The following is a 14,805-nucleotide window of genomic DNA, read 5'->3' on the forward strand; positions in this document are numbered from 1 at the left end:
GGGCATTCAGGGTGTTTAGGGGGTCAGAGGGGGATGGGGGAACTGTGATTGTCAGGGATTGCAACACTGTGAGTGAAGGAATGTGCTTGCTCTCGGGACCCATAAATATTTCAGCTACAAATACAATGAGGGTTGATCGAGAAACAATTTAAAATGAAAGAGAAAACCAACCAGTGAGTTAACGATAAACATAGTTTTTCCTCCATATGTGTTTGCAGCTGTGTTTTGATTCTGGTGTGTCTATGGTAATGAAAGCACAACATGTCGTAACCTTCACACGAAAACTGAATAGCACAAATAACCTTTTGTGTCATAATTGAATAGCTAAATGAACAAGTTGTATGACAGGGTCCGCTCCATATTGGAAAAAAAAACAGTAGTAGGAGAGAGGGATGTAAAACTTAGGCAGATTATTCAACAGAAACTTTGACCCCATGCTAATCTTGCTCTGTGTAATTGGGGTCATGCAAATATGACTGAGAACACAGTGACTAATGTGATTGGACAGAAGTGTGGACTTATTCAAACGGTGGGCAGTGCACCTTGAACCCTGACTGACTGTGTATTTAATGGTGTGTCACATTTCAAACTATCAAAGCACACACAGCGCATTGTAATTTGATAACTCATGTCGCACAAGTACAACATCTATACTTACAAATAATTATTTCTTATGTTTTGGTTGTGCCATTCAACAGCCCAGAAGGTGGGATACTGTAACAGCTTTTACCTTGACTCTAACTTTGGAGACATGCCTCTGACATTATGTCTGTATTGCTTCTATGATGCAGTGTTTCAGTCTCAACTATCTTCTAACATTTCCACATTTCTAACAATTCTATTTCAAATCAATAAATTGGGTTTTACATCCCTATAAAGTATGTGTCTTCATATCAGACAGAGTTTAGATCACCAGGAAGGACTATGGGAGAGAGATGAGGTTAAATTCCAGGAGGAAGTCCCAATGCAAGACACTAGACATCTGTTTGAGCTGTTGGTACAGGCAGTTGTCATGTACAACATTGCAGACCAAGTATGTGAAAGTAGTTGCATTGTCTTTCTTAAAATGTTTAATTGTGTAGTGAAATCAAAGCACAGACTTCACAGCTAGTCTTGTACCAAATGGATGGCTCTGGTCACAATATATAATTATGACTCGTCTTTGAGATGATGCTTTCCCCCCTCCCAGAATAGGAGTTAAATATTTTCTCTCTGTGCTGTTCGATACGGTTTTAGGTAGGAGTCCTCGGGTGAACGCTCAACAAATCTATTACCAGTTATGTAGCCACGGAACATTAAAATCTTGGAGATGACAAATGTTTGAGTTTGTACGGGAAAACGGGGATCAGCTGTGGAAGGAAATGATGTGTGAGACATGGGGCCAAGAGGGCAAATGGGCCGAAATAAAGTCAATTAATTACAATCATGATGACATGATGTTCTTTTTTCCTGTAGCTCGGAAACAGTGTTGCAGTAGAACACAGTGCAACACAGAATAATAGTCTGATATCAGTGATGCTACACATCCAATTTGGAATTTTTATTCATTTGAAACCCCCCCCCCCCCATCTTTATCTTTGTTTAATTCTTACGTGCCACATAAAGAGAGTTATTGTGATGTATATGCGATGGCCGTCAACAATGTACTTTATGTTGTTTGTTTCGACATATACGAAATAATACAAATTGAAGTATTTGAAATAACAATGCATTATTTCTTCAAATGAAATGTAGTGAAAGCACAAGTACAAAGTAACAGAATGGAGATACTCATGTAGATGTACCTTAACATTGTAGTTGTAGCACAGCGGCCTCCATACAGTTTAGATGATAAAAAGTGTTTTGCGTGTGATTGTATGGTTGTTTCGTCATTATTACAGATATTTCTGTATGTTTTTTATTTGATTCATTCGTCCACTGATAAATTACATAAACAATAAATGTTTACATGAAACTACACAAAAATAAATACTAATAAGAAGAAAAAAACTGATATGGGATCTAGAGAGAAATCTTCCGGATTTTTGGCTAGTATGATTTTTTTTAATGAAAACGACGTGTTTCAAAAATATGTATAAGTGAAAAAGATCTAATAGTCACGTTTAAATCGTGCGTGTGTGTTGTAATTGTGTCCATGAACCGCTGGGCGAGACTCACTCTCTCTCTCTCTCTCTCGCTCTCCCTCTCTCCCCTCTCTCTCTGTTCTGTGAATAGGAGGGCAGATGCTGGATTCGGGAGAAGGTCCGCCATTATTGTGAAGCTGAAAAAAAAATAGACTTATACACACCGTCACACATTTCGCCTGTAAAAGGCTTAAGATCAGAAAGGAGAATACAACGGTTTCGGACGATCTGTTGTACACTAAAAGTGGCGCTTTTGGTAAATGAAGGCAGGGCTTTTAATCGCGTTTCATACGGACTCTTTATTTTTGACACAACAAAGGAAATAATAATTGGTGAAAACAACGTGGTGGTTGAATCAAGAAGGGAAAAAAAACACACCGAAACAGCGCTTTTTTTTTTTTTTTTTACAACGCCTCCCCCTTTTCTCCTCATTTGCAGACTGGAGTTTGAACAGCATTTCTTTTTTTTTTCTTTTCCTAACGAGAATTTAGTTGTGTTTTTTTTCTCTCCTCTCTTCTCCAAAGACAGGGAGAGATACGCATCTCGTTTCTGAAAACTTCAGTCTGATGAAAACGAGCACTTAATGGGGGGGAAAGCAATGGACAGATAGCCCGTTCATTTAAAAACGCGGAACGTTGATCGGTGTCAGTGCTGGTAGGAAGTGTTTTAATCTGTTTTTTAAAGTCTTTCGCCCCGGCTGTGAGCAGAGAGGAGCCGCGACAGAAAGAAAGGAGTGGACGAGGAGCCGGAGAGAGGAATGCTATGGTATGTAGACCACACGAGATCACTCTTCTTTTGCACCAAATAACGCACGTGAATGGACAATTTGAAACAATGGTGAAAGGATATATTTATATATATTTTTTTTAGGCGTTTACCGCCTCACTACATATGAAGTGCTGCGAATAACAAGAAACTGGGAGTCAACCCCAGTCCCCCTGAGGGCTGGAGAGATGTTGAAGCCCTCGATAGTAATACTAATGATTATTCTAATGACGATGCATGCGTGGATACACATAAAACCGGTTCTAATGTAGGCTACATTTGCCCTGTGCGTGTTTTTAAATGGGAAGTTCACAGAGGAGGAAAGGGAGGGGGGGGGTCATAAAAATGGGTCTTGTCCAAACATTAAAATTGTTTGTACAACAACACCTGGTATGCATTGGTCTGGTCAGGCCTAGAGAAACTCCCCGTGTAAGCCTTGAATATAAGGAGCAGTACGGGTTTTTAATTGGTGGAGGGGGGGAATTGGGTTTAATTGCGTTGGCTGTCAAACAACAGTTAGATGTTGCGTGTTTTTGTGTATTTATCAATGTTCTGATCAAATGCTGATTTTCTTTTTTTTTTTTTTTAGAATGAGGTTTTGTGAAGTTGTAAGTTGTGTAATGTAGCTGTCTGGGCTTTTATTTGTCATGTTTAGCAATCTAGTAGCCACAAACCACGGCCCTCATCAGTTTGAGATCGTGATACACGCTCTATACACATCGTAAATTGTTTGAGTGATTATTTTCTCTTTTGGTAAATGCCTCACTAACTTTGCAAACATCAGAGCTGCATGTACAGTGCTTCCTGGTGACACAGTTAGATAATGTGCGTTACGCCCTGCCGGGAGGTAACAGTGCTCTGCTCCCGTTTAACTGTACCTGTCACACAAGTGGCTTCAATCTTCTAAGACAGGATATATATATATATTATATGTGTGGCCATTTCTACCAAATATCTATATCTCAGGTGTGGCTATTTTAATCTGATGGTCTGGATGCGGCTTGTCGACCCCTTCACGTTCTAAGACAAGGTACAGACTGATTAAGGTGACTGTCTGATAACAATTAACACTGCCTTTAATCTATTATTGTGCCAGAACATGTCACCGGTGTGTTACAAGCTCAGTCTCACTGCCACTGCAAAGTGGTCATTGCCCTGCCAGCCACTCCCTTTTTCTCCGAGTCCCTCCACTGGACTTCAGTACTTTCATTTCGAAGTGGTCTTTTCTACCTGCCTCTCGAATATTGATTTAAGATCGACTGTGAAAGACTTCAGAGAAGGAGATAAGTGGGGGGAATGTCTGTGATATGGCCTTTAACACAGCGAGGGCTGTGGCCTGTACTGCTGTGTCATTGCCAGATACAGGGGACATGTTCAAAACAGGAACTTTGTCTATTTAATCATGGATTTATGATGAGGACTTTACATCCTTACCAAGCAAATAAGTTGACTCATGTCCCTGGCTGTTCTTTGACTTGAGTGCTTTTTGATCTTTGATCTTAATCAGCCTTATTGGGACGACCATGCCGCGGAGGAAGTAAACACAAGTACACACACTTTCCTTGGCAAGAGAGTCTCTCTGCTCTCAGGTAAATGCATTAGCAGCTGTCAGCACTTCTGTTCTCTGCTTGATTGGGCCCTATGCAGTGCAGTCACACCTCTCCAGGAAGCCTCTTCTTCCCCTAATAGCCGTGCCATTTGCCCAGGCAGCAGGCTAGCTACCAGCGTACCCACTCACCCCTGTCTGTCTGTCTGCCTGCCTCTGGGCTGCGGATCGTGTCTTTAGTCCCTGGGCTAGAACATGTTCCTGGGATTAGAGGAGGGCAGGCTTTGTTCGTTAGGATGTAGGCCAGAGATGTGGATATATCCTTTGATGTGAGATTCTGTCCTTGTATTATGTGGACAGATAAACATAGAAAAACAAGGGAAACTGTCGAGGGACATCCAATCCTTTTTATATCAAGTTTATTCTACTAGTTTTCAATATGACTTCGCAACACGGATGAAGGCAATCAGAGAGTACTTGGGCCCTTAAGTGTGGAACATGTTCTGAATCAGTAAACCCAGCTGTGAGTTAATTTGATTGTGATGTCACTCAATTTGAAAACTTCAACCATGCAATGTTATTTCCAAGTCAACCCGGGCTTTTTTTTCTTCTTTCTTCACAAAACACTGTGCCGCCGAATGAAACGGTGGCCTTTCCCTCTTTTGCCGTTTTCACAGCTAGCATACTTGTCAACGCAGAGTGACTCCGTATGCCGGGGATGGAAAAAATGTCCCCGCTCGTCTGAAAATGTGCCGTTCACCAAATCTCGTCTCTCTCTTGTATCACAGGAGAGGTTTTGCTTGTGAGTCAGTGTAAGCCCGTGTTTGATGGAGAAAAGAGCTAATTATAGCGGGCAGCTTTGGAGTTTGGTGGACCAGATTACAGTCACTCTCCTCTCAATGGCTGCCTTGTTCTAGTGGCCGATTATTAGGCAGAGAGAAGTGCATTCTGGGATGATTGTATCTGAATTTCCATTAGAAAGTGTGCCTGCCTCAGTTGAACTGAGGTTCTCTTCTCTCCCCACTGGTTCAGCTCCCATGCTCATTACAGATTTGCAGATGGGGACAGCTTGATATAAAGGCCTCTGTAGTGAGCCCCTGTCCTGTTTCAGAGCCACTTTAACTCCATATCCTGAATGGCCGAATTATGTATGAGGGAACCGACCCCCGCTCGGCAATGGTGGTTGCGCCTTGTTTTTATTTCCTGTAACAAAATTATAAGAACATATCACTAGTATTCATATGCAGAGGCCTTTTCATAACAAATGGTCCACCAAAGAAGTTTGTAAGTCTTTGTAAGTCATTTTTATTGAAATCAATTGGTAATAAAGATTGCCTTTGCTCTCTATCCCAAGCCCACTGTATTATGGTATTGCTTTTCCAATACAAATGCATTATTAATGGATAATGCTAGTGGAAAGTAAGGGCTTTAGATATGATTAATGGTTTGAATGGTGGCCATAGTGCCATGTTGGGGTAGTTTTAACTAGCCTTCGTGTTTCTTCCCGAGGAAGAAAAAAAAAAAAAGACACTGTTTGGAATCACGGTGACCATGGAGATGAAGGACCAGGATGTAAGCCACAGAGGAATGGTGACCTCTGGACGTGAGCGGCCCCGCTCTGCTATTCCAGATACAATTACACAACAGAGGGGCAAGGCTAATGGGCTATGGTAATTTGGAAGAGCTGAAGAGGGGGAACATGAGGGGATAAACTAGGAACAGGAAGAGAGTGACACAACAAAGCAGGTAGTCAGTTGGAGGAGAAAACAAAGCTACAAGCATGAGAGAGTAAAGTAAAACGCGAGCTGCCAGTTTCTGCTTCAGGCTGTGTTCCTGGTATGTGCCCTTTCAGCCTTCTGCTTAGGGATCAACCAATCAATGACAGCCATAAGTAACCCCGCTGCTTGGCAATTGGCCACAGTTAAATTCCATGACTCAGCGTGTCTGTAGATAAAATGTTATGATTGAGTCACTGCCAATGAAATTAGTTCATTAGGTTGGACTGCTGCTGCTATAATGACATGCAAAACGTGTGTACCACCTTAAGTTCTCCCAAGTTTTATGGGTTGTGAGGGGGACCAGTCTGAAAAGAGGGGCTTGTCTTACATGAATACATATTCCATTATTTTATCACGTTAAGGGTATAATAGCCTCTGATTGTTTTCGAGTGAGTCAGTGTTTGCGCTGACTGTACTGTAGACGCTGGAAACCTCTCAGAAACAAAGAGATATGGCGCTGAAATCCACCTACACAAGTATTAAAGGATCACTTTGAGCATGTTCTAGTCTGTGGACACTAATATACACGCTCACACGTTTCCCACCCTAACCCAACGCTATTCATTTCTGTCTCAACATGTCGCGCTGACCTTCCCTCGTGTCACTGGCAAGGCTCCAGGCTTCATTGCCTAAATTGGGCTGGAGTCAGGAGGAGAAGTCCCTGTGTGTCATTGTTTGACTTTCTCTGTGGAGATTCTCCCTTGTGGCGCCCCTGGGGTTTCCTCTGCGGGGGGGGGGGGGGGGTTCAGGAGAAGTAGATAAGGATAGGGTGGAGGAGACGAGGAGATCATTTCAAAGGTGAGGGGAAGATTCGGAGTAATAAGCCAAATGCCACTATGATGGCGGGTGCTGCAGGTGGCACACCTTCCGTTCATGTATTCTCATACAACTTGTTGGTTCAGTAGGAAGCTCAGCAGTCTAGCGCTCAATCCGTGTCTATCCTTTCCCGTCCTTTTTTTAAATGTAGAGAGAGGTGGAGTGCTGGATTTATTATATATTACGTATGATGCTACATCGCTCTCTTGATTACCTACTGTGGTACTTTCCACTCTGACACCTTATGCATTCATTTTATTTAGTGCTGCAGTACATCATCATACATCCTCGGGTATCATTAGTCGGATTCATTTCATTTCGGAAAGGCTCCTGTAACAGCAACTTCGGTGCGACTGAGACACTCTGAGGTGGGGTGTTATCTGCGAAAGACTGGCTGCACTCGTAAGCTGCACCTTTTTAGGTGTAATAATATCACGAGCGAGCGAGAGAGAGAGAAATAAAACATGCATCCCCACCTCTGCTCCGCTCCTCTAACTGTTCTGTAAACATTGTAATTGAAACCAATGGGTCGTGTGACAAACTACTTCTTCATTTCATTTTTACACAATCGCCATAATAAGATTAGGTGTCTTGTAAAAGATTGCGTCGGAATGCTATTAGTATTTGGCAGTTTACAACTGTGTGCAGAGGCATGGAGTGAGTTTGTGGTGATACGAATGTAAAGTCCCTCTACTGTGTGTTGTAACTCCTGCTTTGATCTGTGCCATGTCAATCTATAACTGCTTTAGGAATGTTGATGGTCATGGGTACAGCATAATGACGAGTCAGGAACATGATGTTCTAGTTTGTGTGTTATCCCGCCATGTTGTCCGGTTATCGTGAGGTCTCTTACTGTACATGCTGTTTCGGCCCAGCGTTCTGACAACTTTATTGGAAGTGTCTTTGTACACCTGCAGCATGCGAGAAGAGAAGAGAGAGCGGTGGAGAGTGGGAGGCCGAGACGTGTTAATTAAAGTTGGCAGGTTTAATCACAGATTGATAAGCATCGGAGAGGAAAAGAGAGGGACAGAGGTAGAGTGGGGAGGGAAGGGAAAAGGTGCCTGTAGATCAAAACAACCGGAAGCCTTTGAAAGTACCTCACTCAACCCCAAGTTTTTCCTACTTTTCTCAAACTCCTCCTAAGCTCTTTCGATTGCTCTTTTTGCCTCCCTGCTTCTTTCACTCTTTCTTTTCCACTATTCACAGAATATTTCCGTTGCTGTTTATTTCTGTTCCCACGGCTCCCTCCGTCGCTCAAATGTTCTTGTCCTTGAGCACAGTGCCATGTTCTAGTCCGCTGTGGTTGAGGACGCAGGAAGGGCACCACCTTGTCACTAGATGTTAGTCTCGGATGCCACTTCAGGGGGATCTGGCCACCACTGTGCTGGCCTGTGGCATCTCCCCAGTGAATATGTGCTGACACTGTCTCTCTCGCACACACAAAAGGACACACGCACCCCTTGTATTTGGACAATTCTTTTACAATGTTGTGATTAGGTATTCTTAATACCTTTAATATCGTTGTGCTCGCCCCAGGCATTTCAACATTTCCAAATCATTATGTGGCTTTTTATTGTTTAGTATTCATGGTTGGCAACTGAACTTCAAAAATTTGGAAATTTGCATTGGAAGGGGCTAACTTGTTTAGCACCCCGTTCTGAATTAAAGTATGTATACTACTCTGCGCGCACAGTGTAACGAACACTGGCTGACCCCTCCTCGCCCTCATAACATATCTGTCAGAGTGGTTCTGGCCGTTAGGCAGCTGTGTGACAGTGGACATCATATTCTCTTTAAGGTGAGAAGATAAGGTGGCTGTATATCCATTTGTTATCATAAGCAGCGAGCCCCCCCCCCCCCCACACCTCCACATCCCTTATCTGGCCATGTCCCGGTTTCTGGCCCGAGCTGGGGCTGATGAGTAAGCACTGCTCAGCCTGCGGATGGCTTGGACTGCCGCTATCGATTGCAGCGCCATTGCCTGTCATCCAGCCACCACTTAGCTAATGATGTCCATACTATTGTCTCACGGCTGGGAAAACGGCCATAAAACAGAGAGCGGCGTCGGGCGTCGGAGGGAAAGATGGATTTTACCGACAGGGGAGGCACACCCGGAGCAGCCTGAGCTAAATGGTACTGCCTTATGCTATCTTAAGATGGTAGCACTGTCATTCTCCGTCCCAACTCCCTCTCCCGTTTCCTTCTCTTGTTGGCTGTCTTTATTGTGGTGCGGGTTGGTCCATCTGCATGAAAGAAAGACAGACCACGATTTCCGCCAGTGTGCCAGTCTCTTTGTTTGCCTGGTTTTGACCTTGTTGCTCTGATTGTTACTGTTGTTGGGCAAACAGCACATTCGCGCGAAATAAACAATCTTAGCGATGACTCACCTTGAATGCTTGAATCTAGAGGCAATTAGAAAAGACTGCCATGAATACCAGAAAGACATATGTCCAGTGTGCCATTTTGGAGGTTTGTAAATGGATTTAGCTGTGAGTTGGGTTTTCATGGGGGTGACATGGGTCATTTCTCTTCTCAGTGCCGTGATTTCCCAGGATGCAGTCGGGGGGGCCCCAAGGTCCATAGCTCTTATGTCAGAGTTCATTTCCTGTTGCAGTGCTCCAGCAGCTCCTGAGGATCCACCATTTTGTAACATTCCCGATGAGGTCTGGAGAAATGTGTCTCAATTCACCACCCATTACTCACAAGTGTGGCTTTTTAACTCTAAAAATGTCTCATCTCAGTTAAAGAGTTGAAAACTCATCATGTAGCATTCAGCCTAACGCTGAGTAAACAGTTAACACAGCCAAGGACAAACTATGCCATAAGTAGCAGAGGTGTGATTGTGCGTCCTATTTAAGATACTGTTCATGAGTCACAAACATGAGGCAGTTAAATGTTCGAAGGAAGACGGCCTCACAATAGTTTTTGCTGAAGTTTCTAATCGTACTTTGAATGCATCATCTCTGGTCGCAAATCCCCATAAACCACAAACCTGAGTCTGCACAAGTCCTGCATCTTCCTTTTGTTGCTGTGCCGACTTGCATGAATGTCCGAAGTCGTGAAGATAAAAGTAAGGGAAACATGGGGGAAGAATGTAAACATTTCTCTGAGTTGTTTTTGGTTTGAGGGTTGTTCAGGGAGAGGACCGCCTCACCACACCACGGCTCGTATTAGTCACAGTCATCGGAGAGAAGAGAATGCAGACCTTTTTGCCCAATGAGGGAAAAGGTCGTTGTGAATGCAGTTTGTCAGGTCCAGACGAGCTGCGAGCTGGGCCTGTTGTAGCTTTAGTCTATGTGACTGCCAGAAAGAAAACGGGAGAGAGGTGAACCTCACGTGGACTAATCTTTGGTGAAACATGAGTATGAATATGTCATCATTCCAAATGACTTATAGGATGTTCATTTTCGTATCGGTTACATTGTCAATGCGGTGTTAGATTTCCACAGAGACCATATCTCCACTGAAATAGGCGTAGTGAGGATAAAAGAGGGGGGGGGGGGGGGGGGGCGCAGCCTTTTCTTCTTTCTATTTGAATTAACGTTTGAATTCTGCTATTTGTACAAGTCGATGTGATCTTTAAAAGTGAAATGTCTAATTTAGCTTCTTAAGTAATGTCAACATGATGGGTACTCCAGCTATTTAAGTTATTAATTACCATAAATTTAGGGGACATCAAGAGACTGATTTAATCTCCTACATCTCCCATAATGCAACTCAGCCGTGTCCAAGCTCCACGAGAGCGAGCAACTGTTTTTACAGCCTGTGTTATACTCCTCATGGCAAATAAACTGACTTTAACAAGTACAATTGGAGTGCCATGAATCATGATTACACTTTATGGCTTTATTAAAACTTTAATATTTCACAAACAATTATTGCATGCTAATGTTGGAACTTAAAATGTATTTATGATACATTTAATTTTCATGTAAAACTTGAGAAAAAGAGCATGCCAGACATTATTATTGTTATATCAGTGTAGTATTGGTATAGTCGTATAGTGTTATTATATTGTTCAATGGCATTGAAGCTGTTCAAACAGTGTTTGTTCATGCAGACTGTTGTGTTTTCGGTCATGCAGTTACTCCTATAAGGCAAAGTAGTTCATGACTAATGACTCTGGATGACTAATGGCGTATTTATCCTGCAGTGATTGTGGTAAATGCTGAATAAGAATTTCTTTTGTTCTCACTTGTTGATCATATCTGACCGGTCAATGAGAAGAAATATCTTTGAACAATCAAAGAGAGAAGTTAAATAAGCTCAGAGACATCATGGTATTGTGGTTGGAATTTGTCCCTCGCGCGCATCATAGATTATGAAAAATGTCTGGCTCCATTCCTGACATCAAATTTAAGATGCATTATGCAAAAGGGATTTATTAGAGAACGGATGTGCTTTTACACTAGTAATACTTGAATCCCCAGCCTGGATCACTTACCATAGTGGCGGATAGATTGAACAAAAAGGGTTTATCAAAAATGAAGCTTTGCCCATGTTGGAACATGTGAACTCAGGCTAATAGCATTCCTTGTCCCGTAGACTACCTACAAGCCAACAAATCTTTAGTCCAATCAAGGTGGTTATTTCTCCGCCTCCTGCAAGAATACCCATATGAAGCTTTAAAACTACTACTGCTAATTGTTTATTAGTAGTAGTGATTTAAAGTCGCTTGAGAAGAATGAGTTGTTTGAGTTCATAAGTGGAAATCTATTCTACTTCTGGGCTCAAGTATTGTCTGAGAGTACTAAGCTAATGCTTTATCTCAACCATAAAGTATGTGTTGAATACACAAGCTAACCAAGCTAAAACAAGGCATGATTGTGGTCATGTCTGGGACATGTGATTGTGTTTCCACTGTCACGGTAATCTTGGAAACATTCAGACTCCCTGTGATAGCAGTAATTGGCAATTACTATGCCTTTTTATGAGTTTCCTGTCAAACTTCTGCCAGAAATAACACCAAAGCTATCATTATAGGGATGTTGATCCTTTCGTTATTTCAACCACCTGCTGTGTTTAGTATGTATGCACGTGTCAGAGAGATGAAGTGACTCTGAACGGCAAGAGCTGTAAGATAGAAACGTCCAAAAGTATGTCAGAGCCATCAGCTTTGTTGTTGCCATAAACATGTCGGATCATTTTAAGTCATGTTGTTTTGATTGCGGGGCCCTTCTGGAACCAACCAAACAAGTGTCTGAGACTAGTTTAGCCTGTCCTTGAACCACAACAAGTATTACACACGAGCACACTTATTGTCAGACCTTGAGCTAACTCTATTTCAACACACATATTTTACAGAGACTCCCCATCCACAATATTTCAGTTTTTGCTTCACAACTATGTAAACACATCCTATCTCTGTCCCTGGTCACTCGGTGTTTGGCCATAGTGGATCAGATTCTCGGAAATTGTGCAACTCTGTGGGTATTGTGCTTTTAGACCACAGAGCAGGGCGTACATCTAGGGCCTTGCCTTTTCCTGTCTTTTTTTCCCCCTCTCCCTCCCTCCAGAGGTCATAGTTGACAGGAGACATGGGTGGGTGATGTCAGGCCTCTCCTTCGGGCCTCCGGGGATCCTCTGGTGTCTTGTGAGGTTGGGCAGCAGCAGCTCCAAACAGGAAGCAGTGATGGCAGAGAGAGAGAGAGAGAGGGAAGGAACAGCTTTCTGTTTTTCTACTTTGTTTGTTTTTTTCACACGTCGGCGCCAAAGATGGAGACGCAGGACAAAGCTGGTTAGGGCTGTGCGGCCAGGAAGAGCTCAGTCATGGGTGTATGTGCATGTGACGTGTTTATCGATGAGCTACTGGGACCATTTGATGAGCCACAAGGCCGTCAGAGTTTCAATTGTGATTCAGCGGCATTTTATATTTTTCACCTCTAGAATTCCCTTGTTTTTGCTACACAGTCGTCGAGAATAAGATAAGTTGAGATTTGCACTCCTGCTGTGGGCTTCTGCCAGGAAAGGTTGTTTTAGTGCACGCTGGGTCGTTGACTCGTTCAGAGGGTCTATAATGTTCAACATCATGTGCGAAACACGGTCGTGAGTGCTCTCTGAGCGTGTTGGGGCGGTGCTCCCGGGGCTCCCTCATGATGTAGCATGGTAAACAGCTCCTACTGCTTGCACAGCTGGGGCACACTAGACCGGCCTCTGCAGTGCATGGAGGGAGGGAGGGAGGGAGGGAGGGAGGGAGATTGAGAGAGGGATTGGGAGGAGGCAGAGGGAGGGAGGGAGGGGAAGGGGAGAGTGGCTGGACCCAACACAACAGAGGAATGCTGTGAGGGCCTTCAGGGCAGGATACAAACTGCAAAAAGCACAAGCGAGCGCAGAGGAAACAAGAGCAGAAAACTGATTATAAATGACAAATCCCCAGCTCTTGCAACCAAGCAGTGTTAGCTGTATCCTAAGGGCGGGGGAAATGCAACAGTAATGGCTCCGACTCCAATCCAATCTCCTGTATGTATTCTGCGGCGCATGTGTGTGTGCGACCGTGTTTGTGTATGCGGCCTCCCTAAATTCAAGAGACAGACCGGAAATTTTGCCCCTCCCCTCCCGCGTCCTCCCTTCATCCTCTGCCCTGTGCTCGCTGCCCAGCGCTGATTGGCTGGGGGGAAAGCGAGGGATGAGGTTTTGTCGTCTAATCTGCCAGCAGATCGCCACTGATGGGCCTCTGTAGAATGGCTTTAGTAAATTACTGTTCCAGGGAAGGGCAAATCCCTTCTATCAGATAGCAGCTCTCTCTTCATCTCTCCCTCCTTTCCAAGTCCCGCACTCTCTTTCTCTTCACTACATCAGTCAGGCTTTGACTTTATCTCTTCATCACTACCTTGCTCTGCTCTTCTCCTCTGTAGCCGTTGGCCTCTACTTCTCCCTCTTTCTTTTCCTTTGTTCCTTCTTTCAGGCTTTCCTTTTTTTGGAGGGTATGTAAATACCTCATGTTGTGCACCTATTTGTGTGTCTGCAGTAGACTGGATTTTCCCAGCCCAGGGGCCTCGCACCCGGAGTGAATGAGATGAGTTAGTGTCAGAAAGAGACGCTCGAAGGCCGATCGTACAACCAGCACGTTACAGTCTGCGTCTGTGAACGGTTTCCTCAATCCTCTGGTGGGATTTTTGGTGTGATGGACCAGCTTTGAGGGGCGGCCATCTTGGCTGTCTGAAATCTCACAGGAGATAATACTGTACATCCTGTCTATAGCTGGAAAGATGGTGTTTGTGGATTCACAAAAGATAATAACTTAACCGAGGCAGGAATAAAGAAGATTGCGGCGTGAGATACCTGTGGATACTGAAAAAGAAGGGAGTGTCTTCCTGTGAAGGTGAGGAATGTTGCCTGGTAGGGAAAAGCCGAGTGGAGCCAAACTCCCAGTGACCTCCTGTGTTTTGTTACAGCTACCGCCAACTTTTCCTCAATCACGTTGCAAACCGATGACATATGGCAGCCAGGCTCGTCTGATGTCACACAATTCCGTTCGATAATGAACAGGTGGTGTTTAGGAAGAGGTGGAGAGGCCACACACGCACTCTTCATGTGATGTTGGGATGAGGTGCCAAACAAGATTTCCAGTAACCCAACCCAGAAGAAATATCTGGTTTGGTGAATGTTGCTGCCGTTGCAACCGTTTCTGTAATGAGTAATTTAGCATGCAGGGCAGTTTTCCAGTTTAGAGTTGTATGCTGGTATTGATCATGTTCGAGATAAGACAAGGAACATGAAAAACCTTGTTAATCATGTCCTTTTTGATACAGCTTCTAACATGATGCAGGTTTCTGAA

The 14,805-nt window shown here is 43.7% G+C and overlaps 1 protein-coding gene across 1 annotated transcript in view; it reads left to right on the forward strand.

The window, feature by feature from the left end:
- Positions 1 to 2,615: 2,615 nt before the first annotated feature.
- arhgap35a (Rho GTPase activating protein 35a) overlaps positions 2,616 to 14,805 on the forward strand; it is a 55,061-nt gene continuing 42,871 nt past the window's right edge. The window contains exon 1 of the mRNA XM_079166316.1: positions 2,616 to 2,888. The gene's annotated coding sequence lies outside the window, so the exon portion shown is untranslated. The remainder of the gene's footprint in view (positions 2,889 to 14,805) is intronic.

Source organism: Pholis gunnellus (genome assembly GCF_910591455.1).
Source record: "Pholis gunnellus genome assembly, chromosome: 9".
NCBI lineage: Eukaryota > Metazoa > Chordata > Actinopteri > Perciformes > Pholidae > Pholis > Pholis gunnellus.